Genomic DNA, 15,068 nt, shown 5'->3' on the forward strand with positions numbered 1-15,068 from the left:
GACATATAAAAGTGAGCGGACCAACCAGGAGCCCGACAGGGCTGGAATTGCATTCCACATGAGGCCCCTAGTCAGGCCACTAGCTCCAAATTCTCACACAAGGACGACCAGCATAACCAGCCCTCAAATTATAAACAAAAGAAGAAATATACTCTTGCAGTACATTGTGTGCCATACTACAGTAGGAGTTATCTAATCCACATGCAATTCATGCACTGGTTTCCTTTTCATGATACATGTATTAGAATAAAAACTACATGATAGGAGGCTGTGTGGTCCAGTGGTTAAATAAACAGGCTTGTAACCATCAGGTCCTCAGTTCAAATCCCAGCTCAGCCACTGAGTCATTCTGTGACCCTGACCAAGTCGCTTAACCTCCTTGTGCTCCGTCTTTCGGGTGAGATGTTGTTTTAAGTGACTCTGCAGCTGATGCACAGCTCACACACCCTAGTCTCAAAATGCTTTGTGATGGTGGTCCACTGTGAAAGGTGCTATATAAAAATTATTATTATTATTATTATTTTTATGTCTCCAAATACATTTAAAGCTGTGTTTCTTTGCGTATTTGAATGTTTGTCCCAGAACAATCAGAATCAGTTTTGTGCACAGTACAGTACATTGGTACAGCTATTCCTGCCTCAATCTGAAAGACAGAGCAGGGTTTCCTGGATCTACAGTATGGGATGACACCATGCCCTCAATCACACAGTATTGTGCCTCTTTGGGCAGTGCTGACACATATCTGTCAGTGGTTCATTCTTCATAAAATAGGAGGTCATATTTTGCCCTTACTTGTTTTAAAGCTGCTCAAAGACACTGCCAGAGAAGGAACATTTATTTCCCTGGTGTTGACTGCAAGGGGTGACACCACAGATCATTATTAATTATTCTTTACAGTAGTATTTTAACCTAAGCCCCCACACAGCTGGAGGCATCCTATTTCAATCTTAAGCCAAATTAGTTTTTATCATTTCCAACAAATATCAGACATCTGCTGGTTTTGTCAACTTTTCGGTATGTAGATTAACCGAATGGGGAACGGTGAAAAATGTCAATGGACCCAGTGGAGTTAGTGGTTTTTATTTATTACAGCAGGCTTTCCTTTTGGCTTACTCCTGTGCCTGGGTGGAAGTGGTGGAAGTCATATTTGTCACAAAGATATCCATTTGTGTTTGAGAGATTCCAAAAAAAGAGAGCTAAAGCACGATCATTAGCTTACCAGGATACAAAATCATCAACACCAGCTATGAAATGCAGGGATTACAACATATAAACACGTACATCTTGCGTTGAGATTGTATAATGCACTAGTGAGACCGCAATGCTGTGTTCAGTTCTGGTCACCACTTTACCAAAGGGACATTGTGGCCTTGCGAGAGAGTCAACAAAGAGCCACCAGACCAATCCCAAGGCTTATGAACCACAATATGAAGTTTAAGGGAGCTGAATTTATTCAGCCTAGAATTAAGTCTAATTCGGAAGGGACTTGATTGTCTTTAAAGTTAGTTAACAAAGTTAATCCTAACCAATACTTTAAGCGCAGTGCAAAAACCAGAACCAAAGTACACAGAAGTGGGCTTAGGACAGAGGGTAGGAGATATTTCTTTATACAGAGGGTGGGAAGAAGTGTGCTCCAGAAGTCCTCTCCCAGGAACATGGCTATGTTTAATTAGTTGTCTCAGGGTGAACACGTTAAATAATTTGTTTGGCACATTGCAATTAAAAAAAACAAAACAAAAAAAAAAAACAACTGAAATCTCTTTTCATGCCAGTGTTGTGAATGAACTATTGATTTGTTCACAGACTGTGTTCTTTGTGCTCTGTGTTGCCTCCAGGCTCATAGAGGCACAGTTGTGGTATTGCATTTTAAATGTGTCATTATGTTGAGGCCACAGGAAGCTAGAAGCCAATGTTTGTTTTAAAACTGTTCTTTTTCTTCTGTTGTTGAACTAGTAGTAAAAAAAAAAAAAGAAAAAAGGTGAATACACCTAATACTGTTCTGTGTAATGTTCTCTGGAAAACTAGTTAAAGCACTACAGCATTTTTAAAATTTATTTATTTATTTATTTATTTATTTATTTATTTTGGGGGGGGGGCATTCACACAGCCCATTATATTGATATTTATATTTTGAGGTTCCACACTAGTTTTCCAGGGTTTTCTTTTGGCCTCTTGAGGGTTACCTGGAAAAAGTGATTCCAGCCTAAGTGTGGATATAGGACAATGGTACGGGAAAATGCGACCAAATCCACTTTTCTAATGCCTCTCATTATCCCTCGCAGAGGATAAATATATCTGGGTGTACATAGAGTACTGTATGTGAAATATACAATTACTTACATTATGATGAAACATAGTAAGGAAACCATTTATTAAGGCTTTCAGAATCTGGGGATATATGGTGGTGCTTGTCAGCGTTCTTCAGTTGCCGCTTGCAGGCCAAACCCGGCCTTCGAGAGCCCTCTGCCTGGTCTGTCAGATGTCAGCTGCAGTGCTGCCAACTGGGCATTTTTTCCGCAAAATGTGGCTTTTAAGTCGTCCAAGTCTTTACTTTCTCATTAAACTTGGAATGAAGAATGCTAAAGTGAGAGCACAACATTTTAATAAATGACCAGTCCATATTAATGTTAATACAATTACGAATAGTGATTGTAATAAAGTGTGTCCTGCATTTATTCTTTTTTAAATGATAGATTAGTCACGTATTAAAATGTTGTACCCTCGTTTGCTTGCAGTTTGTTCGTTCTGCACGTGCCAAAACAAGTACATTAAACCAATGTTACTAGTAAATGGCTAGCAGGGATCAATCAAATTCTTAAGGGGAAGAAAACATTGGGGGGGAATATTAACAGAAAAACATTAACCTAATAATAATAATAATAATAATAATAATAATAATATTCAAGTTATATTTAGTAACACCTACAAAGGAATATATTAGAAAGTAAAAAATTTTATTATGGTTTCTTTCGGGGAACAAGTAGGCAGATTTTTGTAAAAGTAGTTGTCCTTTATTACAAATGCTAGTTGCAGATACGCACAGTTGAATGGTTGCCGCTCTCTACAGGGTATTTGTGTCCCTTAACAAGCGGTATTTATTGATAACATGCCTAATAAAGGAACAAATGATCACTGCACTTTATCTGGTAATAACCCTTCTCATACCTTGTTTACAACACTCTTTATGTAAGCTACCTTTAATTAATAAACTTTAGTTTAGTCGCACGCTCGGTATTCACATTCATTCCCATTTGCTTCAGCACACTCCATAACCTAATGTTACATTTTTATTAATTTTTTTACAGTTTACTATTGTTATTATTATTCAATTTCTTCAGATAATGACTCCTCTCCTGTAGCTTCTATCTTTCCTTAAGGTTGCTGTTTAAATGCTTGCTGTATTATTTGAATGTATTTTATGCATGCCCACACAAAGTCGGGTTTAATCCCCTCAGTTTTTTGGCCCTCCAGTGAATGTAATTGAATACCCCTGTGGCAATCTGTAGAGTGGTTTATTTATTTATTTTTCTTATCTTTGTTGCATTCTTGAGCAGCTCACTTTAAAATGTTCTTCAATGCTGTCATGAAGACAGATTCTATTAGTAATGGCTATCGGGAAGGCAGTAGAAGAACATTGATTTTTAAACGATGCTGTCAGGGCTGTTAATCCAGGTTTGAGACACAGTCCACTCCAACAAGCATTTCAGAGCACACAATTTGAAAATAAATGGCAAACTCTCAACAAATAATGCTTGAGTCAGGTTCCTGCTGGTAAACATTAGTGTTTCTCCCAAGCTATACTGAAACATTGTATCCTCATCTTTCAAAATGAACAATGGTTTTAGACATTGAAGACCTTTTCTTTGTTGAATCTTACTATTATTCCACCTAGCATAACTTTCTAGATCTGTGCATGTGGCAAGCTTTGGTCCTTTGAGAATCGGGTTGTTTCTTATGTGACCAAAAAGAAAACAAAGAAGCAAAAGTAGGGTATTATTCATGTGTTTGTGCTGGTATTGCCCAATTATAGGCCTTTCAACAACTATGGCGCTATCTAATCAAACAGACTGAACATCTTCAACTGATATATAATGCTGTTGTTATACAGAACTAGGTATCCTTGTCATGAATCACGTTGGTGGCTTGAGCCTATGTCTTCAGAAACAATATAGATTCAACTTATTTTGCAGTATTGTTTGAATGTATACAATGCATAAAGCTGTTATTTATGGTCATTTTAAAGCTGCAGTTTCCCACAACATATTATTCAGTTTCATAGTACATTAGGGTTTCTATATATGTTTTAACATGAATCAATTTTAGAATCTATTAAAGTACAATAAAATAGGAATCTTTATAAAAGTTCACCACAAAAAATGTAAATGATAATTTCTGCAGTTTTTCCCCTGCATTTTCCTATGTTTATACTATGCATTTACCATATGTTACCATGGTTTGCCATGTTTTTTAATATGCTTTATGATACCTCTGAGCTTTACAATGCTTATCAAAGCTCTTTGCTTTATTACACTTTGCTTTTACCGTGGGGAAACCATTTTTATATAGGATAAGCCATGCAATGTTCAACAAAATTACTTACTTTTAATAGGATTACATTAAATACATTATATACAAAATACACTCTTCTACAGGTGAAAACACTAGTAAACACACATTAGTTAACACTTGTTAATCTGTTGTACATTAAATACTAATTCTATCTATTTCCATGGGACTGGTTCTAAGAGAACTGTACTGAAGTATGACTTACAGAGACTCTCAAGAGTACAATAACAATTAAACAAGTAACATACCTGCCTTGCCATAGCAGGTCATTACACATTATAGCTGTCAAATGTATGCAACAGTGGGTCACCATGGCCTAGATTCTGATTCTGTTAAGAACATGTACAACTGAATGTCAGTACTAAGCCTCATCACTGGACTGTTTCACTGTTTCGGGATTGGAATTGGAATTGGAATTGTACAAAGGGAATGACCCCAACTCTGACAGCAGTTAATTATATGGGTCTCAGATGTGCAGCTTTGAAAGAAACACATGTTTTAGATAACAGATATTTTAATTTAAAAAAATATCTGGAGGGTCCACACCCCTTCACTGGCTTCTTTCCTGTCAATGACCAGTCAGCTGCTTCTCCTATTGACTGACATTCTTTCAGCCAGTAACATGACCCAGAAGACACAAAGTAAAGCAGAAACAGGCTTCCTGCAAGACATGGCTTACTTTAACCTAGAGGTTTTTTTTTTAACCTATAGTCGTATCTGATATTGTGATTTAAAGTGAAAATATATGTTTGCTGTAGCATGTGTTGTTTTTAAAAACTGTATAACTGTTACCTGTGCAGCGAATGGAAGTGCAAAATGGGTAATTTTGTTAGCTGCAGTTACTTTAAAGGACTTTGAGACCTACAACACAGAAGTAGTTGTTCATTTCTGTAGTGTGGGTATGAAAGTGTGTGTGTGATATGGCTTTTGTATTGTCACCTTTCATTTGGCCATATTCCAGAGCCAAGGTTAAAAAATATAACCCCAGCAGTTACTTTTGGCAAACAGCTGTCCTGCTAAGCATTTTGACTCTACAGGTATTTTAATTAGTTAGTCAATCTTTCTGTCAGTCATAGCTTTGGCAACTAAATTCTGCAGTCAGCAAGGCAGCTCCTCCTGATAGTGTAATATGTTGCTTGCTTCATTATTGACTGCAGAAATTCAGACTGCAGTGTTGGAATCCTTGAAGTGGCTGTCCATGGGGCAGCAATTTAAATATGAGGTCATGGCTTTGCTGAATACATTTTTGTAATTTGTTGGGAAATATTTTGCCTAAGATGTGCTAACAATCAGTTTGGTAACTATATTAAATTGGCCCCTGTGTATTAGATCTGTAATTGTCAATGCTGAAGGTCTTATTCCATATGTCTTTTTACGGTATACAAACCCTTGGGTCTATTTTTTTATTATTTTTTTTTTTTAAATTTGGAATCAACAATTGTATTTCACTCCATTTTCTCCCCAATTTGAAACGCCCAAATCGTAAGCCTGGTTCACCACTGCAATGGGCCGTAGGTCGGCCAGAGTGTCCTCGGCTCACCGCGCACCAGCGACCCTTGTAGACTGGCCGGGTGCCTGCGGGCTTGCCTGTAAGCTGCCCAGAGCTGCATTGTCGTCTGACACTATAGCTCTGGCTTGGCTGCATGATGGGCCTGCAGAGTGGAGAAAAAACGGTTGGGTGATGGTACACACTTCAGAGACAGAGCGTGTGTTCGTCTTTGCCACTCCGGAGTCAGCACAGGGGTGGTAGAGGTAAAATAAGGAGAAAAGCGGGGTAAAATCAATTGGTGACTACTAAATTATTACTAATTACTAAAACGTAGTATCCAGGTCTGCCCCCTAATTATTGATTACAGCAGGTGTGACTCAAGCAAATAAACATACACCAGTTAGACACATGGCCCCACTTGCACAGTAGATGTCTTTTTCATGCTTGTCTTCTACAGTATCACTTCACTACATAGCCACCATATGTCTCAACGTCCACCTGAGACTCAGACTGTATTAGGTGTACAGGGTATGGTTTATTGTAAGGCTACTACAAGCCCAGATGAACCTCCTGTCCAGACAAAGTTCTGCACCATCTGTTTAATTATTGCAAGCTGGAAAAGCAGACAGGTCAGTTTAATTATAGATGCTGACGGACGTGTCAACACAGACAAACACAGTTCATATTCAAGCAACATTACCAGTAGACCATCAACTTATGCAGAAGAGTTTATGAGTTTATCAACTGTTGTCAAGGAGACAAGTGCTTCAGGTATGGCCTTAATCTGTGCCATAGCAGTTTTTTCATAGTTTTACTCTGGAACTTATCATTAAGGGACATAGCAAGTGCGCTGGCATTTGTTTCTGAGATGAATACAATCAAACTAGCAAGGAACACTGTAGTTACAGAAAGGAGCTGTTCAGTTACTGTTTCTAGCAGTTTATTGCTAATTATATTCCTCTAAAACATTTGCTTTGCCTTTGCACTTTGAAAAATGTCTGGGTGTTTGGAGTGATAGATTTTAACTTTCTAAGTGAAATTCACCTGAACAATACCACTTTTAGTCTAAGACAAGTTCTTACTAAAACAACTCTGAAATTTCTTGGCAGGCTTGAAAGCAGTTCTCAGTTGTCCCAGTATTTCTTTATAATTGTATTGACAATTTTGAAGTAAATATTTTGTCTATTTACTAGCCACAAAACAGGGACAGCCTCACTGATGCCTGCCTTCACTGCAACTTCCCAGTGCTGTAATCTACTGCATACCAACCTCTCTGCTCCTCCTTCTATTTAGATGCATTGGAGTTTCCTATCACTGCTCCTTGATGCTTGAGCGATCATTTCGTTGACATACAGCAATGCATTGGATCCTTGACCAATAAAGAGCAACAGGATTTTATTTTGATGACTTTATAACCACACCTTTCAATCTTGTCCGTGTTTTTATTTGTTTTAGGTAGTTTTGGTACCTATGTCAGGTATTTTCCCCCTGATAGTGTATAATATAGGGCTATGGATTATTTATTGTGAATTTAACGCAAGAATAGAATTTTTGGTTAGCTGTATTCTGTGATTCTCTCAATAAGTTCCATCTGATCTCTATTAAAAACAAACAAACAAACAAAAAAAAAAACGTTTTACTGCTTCATTGTTTTACCTTCTAGACATATCAGTGATGCAGACCACACACTACTCAGAAACTTTGAATAGCATTACATCTACAATTCTGTTAGCCTAACCCTTTTACCTATTGTTCACATTCTATTTCATCAGATGATTTGTTTTTAAAAACACCTTTTCTCCTTGTTATAGTATGAGCTTGTTAATGTTTGGCTTTAAATATGCAAGTTTTTAAAATTAGCTAGCTACTGCACTAACATCTTTCAGTATAGAAAACCTATTACCAAAAGTCTTTTTGGTCAGACTTTCTGTCCAAAACTGAAAGCATAACTTCATTGTTTCAGCGCAAAGAATGCTGGTATGGAAGTATCTCTAAGTTCAGTGCAAACCGGAGATTTGGGAGTCAAAATCAGGATACAGATGGAGGTGTGCTTCACGCTTTTCAAACACTGGCCCAACTTGCAAACATAGTGATTAACGTTGTATTTTGTTGTGACCCTAGTAGTAAACACAATAGAGAAGCACACAGAACATAAGATAAGTACAAAATAAATAAAAAAAACAGGATGCATGTTCTAATCTAAGGCTATTATTGTAGCATGTCTAGGTCCTGTTGTAGGTGAGTACCCAGGATCTGGAAAGTATGGGGATGATTTCAGAGAATACTATGGAGATTAAAATGGCCAAGAACATCATTAGTAGTAGTAGTGCCTGTTACGTAATAAATTTGAGGGGTATTTTAGCCCGTATTGTGCGTTGTTTGACCTAGACTCTTTTGTATCATTTTTTTATAGCACAGTTGTTTTTTTAATACCATTTTTTGATAACATCATCACTTTTTTAGGATATCTTGAAACAAACCCCCCTCTACAGCAGTCACTGCATAGTGTAATATTTCTTAATGCTTGTCATTTAAGGGTTAACTTACGTGTTATATTACAGTACATGACCGAGTGATACAAGCAGAGGGTACAAAGCTTTCAGTGTTTCCAGCTTCTTTGTTTATGGTGAATTGGTTATATTTGATTTTTTGAGGCTTATTTTATAAATGTATCATGCACCAATATGTGTACATTTTTAAAGTATTTATTCATTGGCACTCAAATTGTCTAATTTTTTTAAAATGTTTACACCCGGCTGTGCGTATGAGTACCTGCACTTTTTTGTTGAATTTCACCCCTGATGCACTTAGTCACAAATGTACAGCATAACACCTTCCAATTCTGCATATTCTGCAACTAAAATAGTTCCAGAAACAAATATCCTGAATCATTTTCATAAATGTCATTGCTGATCAATATAATATGTTTTTTCTTTTTGTATAAAGACTTGTTTCAGGCTCACAACAGACCTGTTTTGGGGGTGGACACCAGCATTGCATTGCAACAGGGCATGACCAGGGCCCTTCCTTTTTTGGGAATGAAAACAAATATCCCACCCTTTGGAATAAGTGCTGCTGGCAGTGATTAGACTGACCTCACACGGCACCTTGTGTTCTCTCTCTTTTATGGTGCTATTAAGTAATGGTCCAAAAATATATACCAATATTGCTTTGGTATGTGCAATAACATTACAACACTGGCAAGTAATACAACAGGACACCGTGCTTCATTTCTGAACAGTGTCGTAGGAACAGCTGTAAAATCTTAAGAACTGGAAGAGCTGTTGAAATTAAGCATCCCTTCAAGGGCAGCTAGTGGTTTTGCAAGCCCTTGTTTCTTAACCTGTTCATATCTCAGAAACGGTTGGAGTGTCTGTTAACAGGGTGAGGTGAATGTAATTAGTTTGTGTTTTGTTTCCCTTACATATTATACCCATGGTTTCCCTAATAAAATTTTACCATAGTAAAAACATATCAGTGCAGCATAGTGAAAGCATGGTAAAGCATAGGTAAGCATTGTAAAACTGGGGCCTTGATTGGTGGGCCAGTTGGCCAATCAATCAATCATTAAGGCTTCAGAAAGCCAGATAGTGAGAGAGGACTGGCAGCATATTGTGCTGCCAATAGATACTGCTCAGAGTGCCACAACAGAGGCCAGTTATCCTGCATTCAATGTATTTCTTTGTTGTCTTTGTTTTTCAATGTTAATTTTTATTGTATTTGTTTAAAGCAGTACCAGGTCTGTTCTTAACTACAAATCGTTGTGGTTATTTGTTCTGTTCTTAACTACAAAATTGTGGTTATGTGAATTTTTGGTTTCTGGATGATGAAGACAAAATGCTTTGAGAGAATGATTTTCGGTTGATTTTACTGTGAACCGAATACACCACATGACCTTTAGAGCTGCTGTGTTCTGTCAGAGAATTAAACAGTTAAAGGTTTTGACTTGACGTAAAGGTCACGAAACACAGCCAGTTGGTTTGTAGTTTGGCTCTAATTAAGCTCCTGGCAGATTCGCTCTGTTCCCAGTAGGCATGAATGTATGGCAGAAATATCCTTTTGGCTTTTACAGAGTTGGCTGGTTTGAAGTGGGCATGTGGAGAAGAGACCAAAGGGTTATTAAATGGCAAACTTCAAAGGCACATTGGGTTTCTAAACATTTCTACACTTTTCTGTGTCTTATTTGCCCTTTTAGTTAATGCTACCCATTTAACACTATGGAAGAATTTTTTCATTTTTCATTGACACAAACGCTGTCACTCATTTTGCACAAGACACCTGTTTATTTCTCAGTTCTGTCAGTAACGTACGTATTTTGTTGACTGCCTGCAAGAACCATGCACGGTAAACTTGGTACTTCTAGTACTGGCATGGACTCGTAAAGTAAGGCATTCAGAGATATAAAAACTATTATTAGTTTTTACTAGATGTTTCACCTTTAACAAAATAGCCATTACATATCTTCCTGAGAAGCCACTCTGGCAAATATACTTATGTTTATTATTTACTTAGAAAAAGTGTGGAAATAAAGTTAAAAAAAATGATTTATCTTCTTGAAAACCCAGCAGGTTTTAAAAGATTTGAAGCATTCTGTGTCGTTCTTGTTTGAGGCGTGTTATTGATATGCACTTGCAGTTCTTTCTAGGCATGGGTGGAATGTTAGGTCACATTTTATTACACATGGAGAGTGCTGAGTCAAAGCTGAGCCATGCCTCTGCTGCCACATTGCAAAGGAGTACCGCCTGCGAAGATGATGAGAATAGCAGGTAAAGCTCCTGTTAACAGTGGCAGTTTTAGATTTGATCTGGTGATTTTTGGATATTTTTCAAAGTAAGTGCGAACATAAATAATATCAATTACTGTACTGCAGTAAAATGGTTCTGTTGAGCATTTTTTTGTTGTTGCTAGTTTTATAACATTACAATTGCATCTTCTTATTTCAATCCTAACTGAGATTTTGTAATGCATTGCTTGCGAGCAACATTTGTAATGATACGGTTTTTTTTTAAACATATGTTGAAGATGTTTAGGTTATTTATTTATTCATTCATTCTACTTGTATGTAGAAGCATACTGTAAAATATAAACGCTGATGTTTCTGGTATTAATCATTTAAACAAATTCATATTTATATATATACAGGGTGATATGTGGTGTGTGTATAATAATTAATATATATATATATATATATATATATATATATATATATAATATATATATATATATAATATTATATATATATATATATAGACTGTCTGAGGTTGTCCAGTATAAACACACCCTTTCATTTCAACATTGTCAACCTCTGGCCATATCAGTGATACAGACTACACACTGACATAGTGGGGTCTATTCAATTCTATAATAACTGCCACAGTTAAGACATTTTTAAATAGCACTGTTTGGTTACCAAGGTTATGCAAATCAAACATCTAACAGTGCAGGTGAGTCTCTCTCTTTTAGGGTATCTCCTGTCTCTTAACATACAGAAAACTGGTATTTTGACCAACCACTGTCCTAGATCAGTTGAACAGACCAAAGTGTTTTTACAATGACTACACTGCTGTATTCTATGATTCTCAAGTTTTACTACAGGTGATGGCCAGTAGAAATGAACCATTTCACTGCTATAGTGTTTTAACATATGGACATATCAACGATACAGATATTGTTTTACACTGTACTATCTAATTTACTTCATGTTAGTTTAAAAAAAAATGACATGGTCTTTTAATTAACCACCCATATTATTAATGTAAAAATCTTTTCTGCTTCATGTTAGTGGTTGCTCACTTAAACTATTGATTGTCCGGAAGCCTTTAAACCACATGCTCTCAATTGGATGGTCTGTGCTGCAGCACTGCAGATTCATAGCCTGGGTATTATTGTACCAAGACTTTCAGGAAAGGGGGGGGGGTTACTGTATGTGCTGAGAAAGATCTGTGTGAGGCTTTGGGCCATACATTTTTAACTCCACACCCAGGAAAGAGGACAACCCTGCTGCATTTTTATCACTGCTGCTTCTAAGTGTAATGTACCGTAAGGTTAAGGTTAGGTTTTCTGTATCTGTCCTAAAGCTATGTCCTGTACAATGTTCAAAGCGTAGAGAAAAAGGCAATCTCCTGAAGTATTACAGAGATTAAAGATCTAATTTATTACACCATGTGATCAGTAGCGGGAGCATGCCTACACATTTGGCCCGCAGAGTAATTTGGTGGCAGTGTAGAAGGAAATGTGAATCCCTATAAGCAAGTGTCATCTATTTATACTAATGCAGTTTTCCTGAGCAGCACCTCATTGTGCTGTTGCAGGAAATGAAACCGTCTTCACATGAATCTATGTGAAAAAATTACCAACCACAAAAGGCCTTTTTAAAGGGATGTATTTACTTTTTCCTAATATTTAATTTATTAGCTTAGATTGGTATTTGCCTTGTCTTCAAGCTATTCCAGCAAACTACTGCTTCTGAAAAGACTCCTCCATGCTGACTGTGGGTAAGTCCTTATCTCACTTCCCCGCAATCAGTCTTTTCAAATACAATTGTTGATGGAATAGGTAATTATGCCAAACAATGATCTAAACAGAAACAGCAACAGAGAATTGAAGATACACTCAAAAATTTAACCGGTAAGAAAAAATTAACATTTAGCGTATTTAGTACACATTTGAGTTCTGAAATGACAGATTTCTTATATAAATGCATCCTGGGCAAGTGCTTTCATATCCAAGTTATTAATGTTTCGTAAAGAAAGGATCACATTGGAATGGTCATGTATCCCCCCTGAGTCGTTTAAACACTGTTTAATCAGGGCTGCCCTTAAATTGGCAGGTATCTCTGTCAACAGCTTAAACATAAGCAAAGTATTTGATCACAGTTTATTTTTTAATGCCGTAAAAAAAAAAAAAAAAAAAAAAAAAAAAAGAATTATGCTTTCATAGCACATAGCTGGCAAAAATGTAACATAGTGAATAGAATTCAGCACTGTCAGTTCAATATACAGAGCGGAATTTATTAGGCTCACAAGGGATCATCTGACAGACAGTTTTTTATTACCCCTGCTCGTCTACCAGGGCTGAAAAATACCAGTGCATGACATGTAATATGCCCCTGTTATATGTGCTAACAGCGTGTGAAATATTAGAGGTGTGCAGTAAAACGATCGATGATGACATCCCTATTAACAGTCACCTGTGGCTTTCAATAATCAGTTTTTATGGACTTCAGGACATTGGAGTTTAGAAACATTATGGTACTGTCAATGAGAAGATTCTTCCTGTTTAATTTTTTTATAATCTTGTACAAGTAACTGTCTAATCAGAAATATTGACCAGCTCCAATACCCAACAAGCTGTTCATTTTAAGTTAACGATTCCAACTCTTGCCAGGAAAAATGTCTTCTAAATTGAGACAAGTAAAATATTATACAGAACATTTGACAGAAAAAAATAAAATTTACATTGATTGTGCTCTTGTGAGATATAGTGGGAATAAAAGGTGGGTCTCACGTAATGAAAAACTCTTACTTGGTGATTTTGTACATACTGTATTAGGCTTGACACCCAGCAGACCCTGTTTGTTCATCAAAGTTATTGGAGAACAAGTAGGGTTGCCACACAAAGCGCTCCAAGCTAAGGAACTACATTATTCAAGATGTTTTTGCACATGTCTGGTCTTTTTTTCTAGGTGAGTTTGAATGTTCACTGGTTGATAATCAAGTTTTCAGGCTGCAATTAACTTTTCATTTTGGATCCCTGCAGTGTATTTTAAAGATTTTTTTAGCATGACATAATTGTTTTGCCCTAAAAATGCCATAAATATGTTCATATACCTACCCTTACCAAATGATCTTCAGCGGCAACGCAGTTGCATTACAGCAGTACCATGCTGATTCTGTAATAAGTGGTACCAGCAGGACAGCTACAATGCCTCAAACCATTAGTAGAATGGAGCCACGGTAGTTGCATTCTCTTCAGTGAGATCACACTAAGTGTAGGTGTTGGTTTTCAATATAGGGCTGTGTCTGGGACTGTGAAATGAGGAGGACACCCCAAGAGATCCAGAGATACTAAGTTTTAAAGATAAACTTCTTTGGCGCATGTGTTTCACAAAAGCAATACATTCCACAAACTGCGAGTCTGCAATGTGGTGACCATCTGTACTGTTCACAAGATTTAAATTGTAATCTACAGTACAATTAAAATGGCAGGCCACTGAGAGCATGCCAGATCTGTGTCCATAATCTTTAAGGTTTTTCTTGTTACATAAAGGGTTTTAATGACCAGTAAAGGTTAATAGTGGTGAGTTCAAATGTGTTCACCGAGTGGCTCACCTGCTAAAAGCACAGCCATGAGGTGTGCAGGGTGTCATGCAGTCAGGGAGCGCAGGTTCAAATCCTGGCTGTGCGAAATTGCTGGTACTCACCGGAGATTCCAAAGCATTGCATTGGCTCTTGCCCAATGACTTAGGAAGGCAAAACCAGTAGGGCTTGTTTCTCCTTATCGCGCTAATTTAAAACATATCGATAAATAATGATGAGTTCTGTTCAGGTTCTGAGCAAAAATTGTATACCTACTTATTTCTGATTTATATGGCCCAGAAGGGAATATTTCAAAATATTCCTAACTTATACAGGAAATAACTTTTAAAGGCAACAAAATTGTTAATTGCTAGATACCACTATTAATACCATTCAATTACAGATTGAAAATGTCAGTTTCCGTTCGTTAAATCAAATTGTTGGTTTGAAAATGCCAGTATTTTGCTTTGCAATTACTTCTGATGTGTTCACGCTTGGCATTTCAGTCGTGTGCAAATGCATTAGAACACCTCAAGACTTGTCATTTTATATAATTTATACACAATACCTACCTGCATGAAAACCTCTGGGTGTGAGAATTTCACTTTTCGGTCAGCAATCACTGATATAGAAACAATAGGCACTCGTGTGAAAATGCTAGACCACTTTGAGCTTTAATTAGGCATCTTAAACAGCTTCTAAAAAGTTTCATGCAT

The 15,068-nt window shown here is 36.9% G+C and overlaps 1 protein-coding gene across 1 annotated transcript in view; it reads left to right on the plus strand.

The window, feature by feature from the left end:
* LOC121325201 (sorbin and SH3 domain-containing protein 1) overlaps nucleotides 1-15,068 on the plus strand; it is a 198,050-nt gene that overhangs the window by 37,052 nt on the left and 145,930 nt on the right. The window lies entirely within an intron of this gene.

Source organism: Polyodon spathula, chromosome 13 (genome assembly GCF_017654505.1).
Source record: "Polyodon spathula isolate WHYD16114869_AA chromosome 13, ASM1765450v1, whole genome shotgun sequence".
Classification (NCBI taxonomy): Eukaryota; Metazoa; Chordata; class Actinopteri; order Acipenseriformes; family Polyodontidae; genus Polyodon; species Polyodon spathula.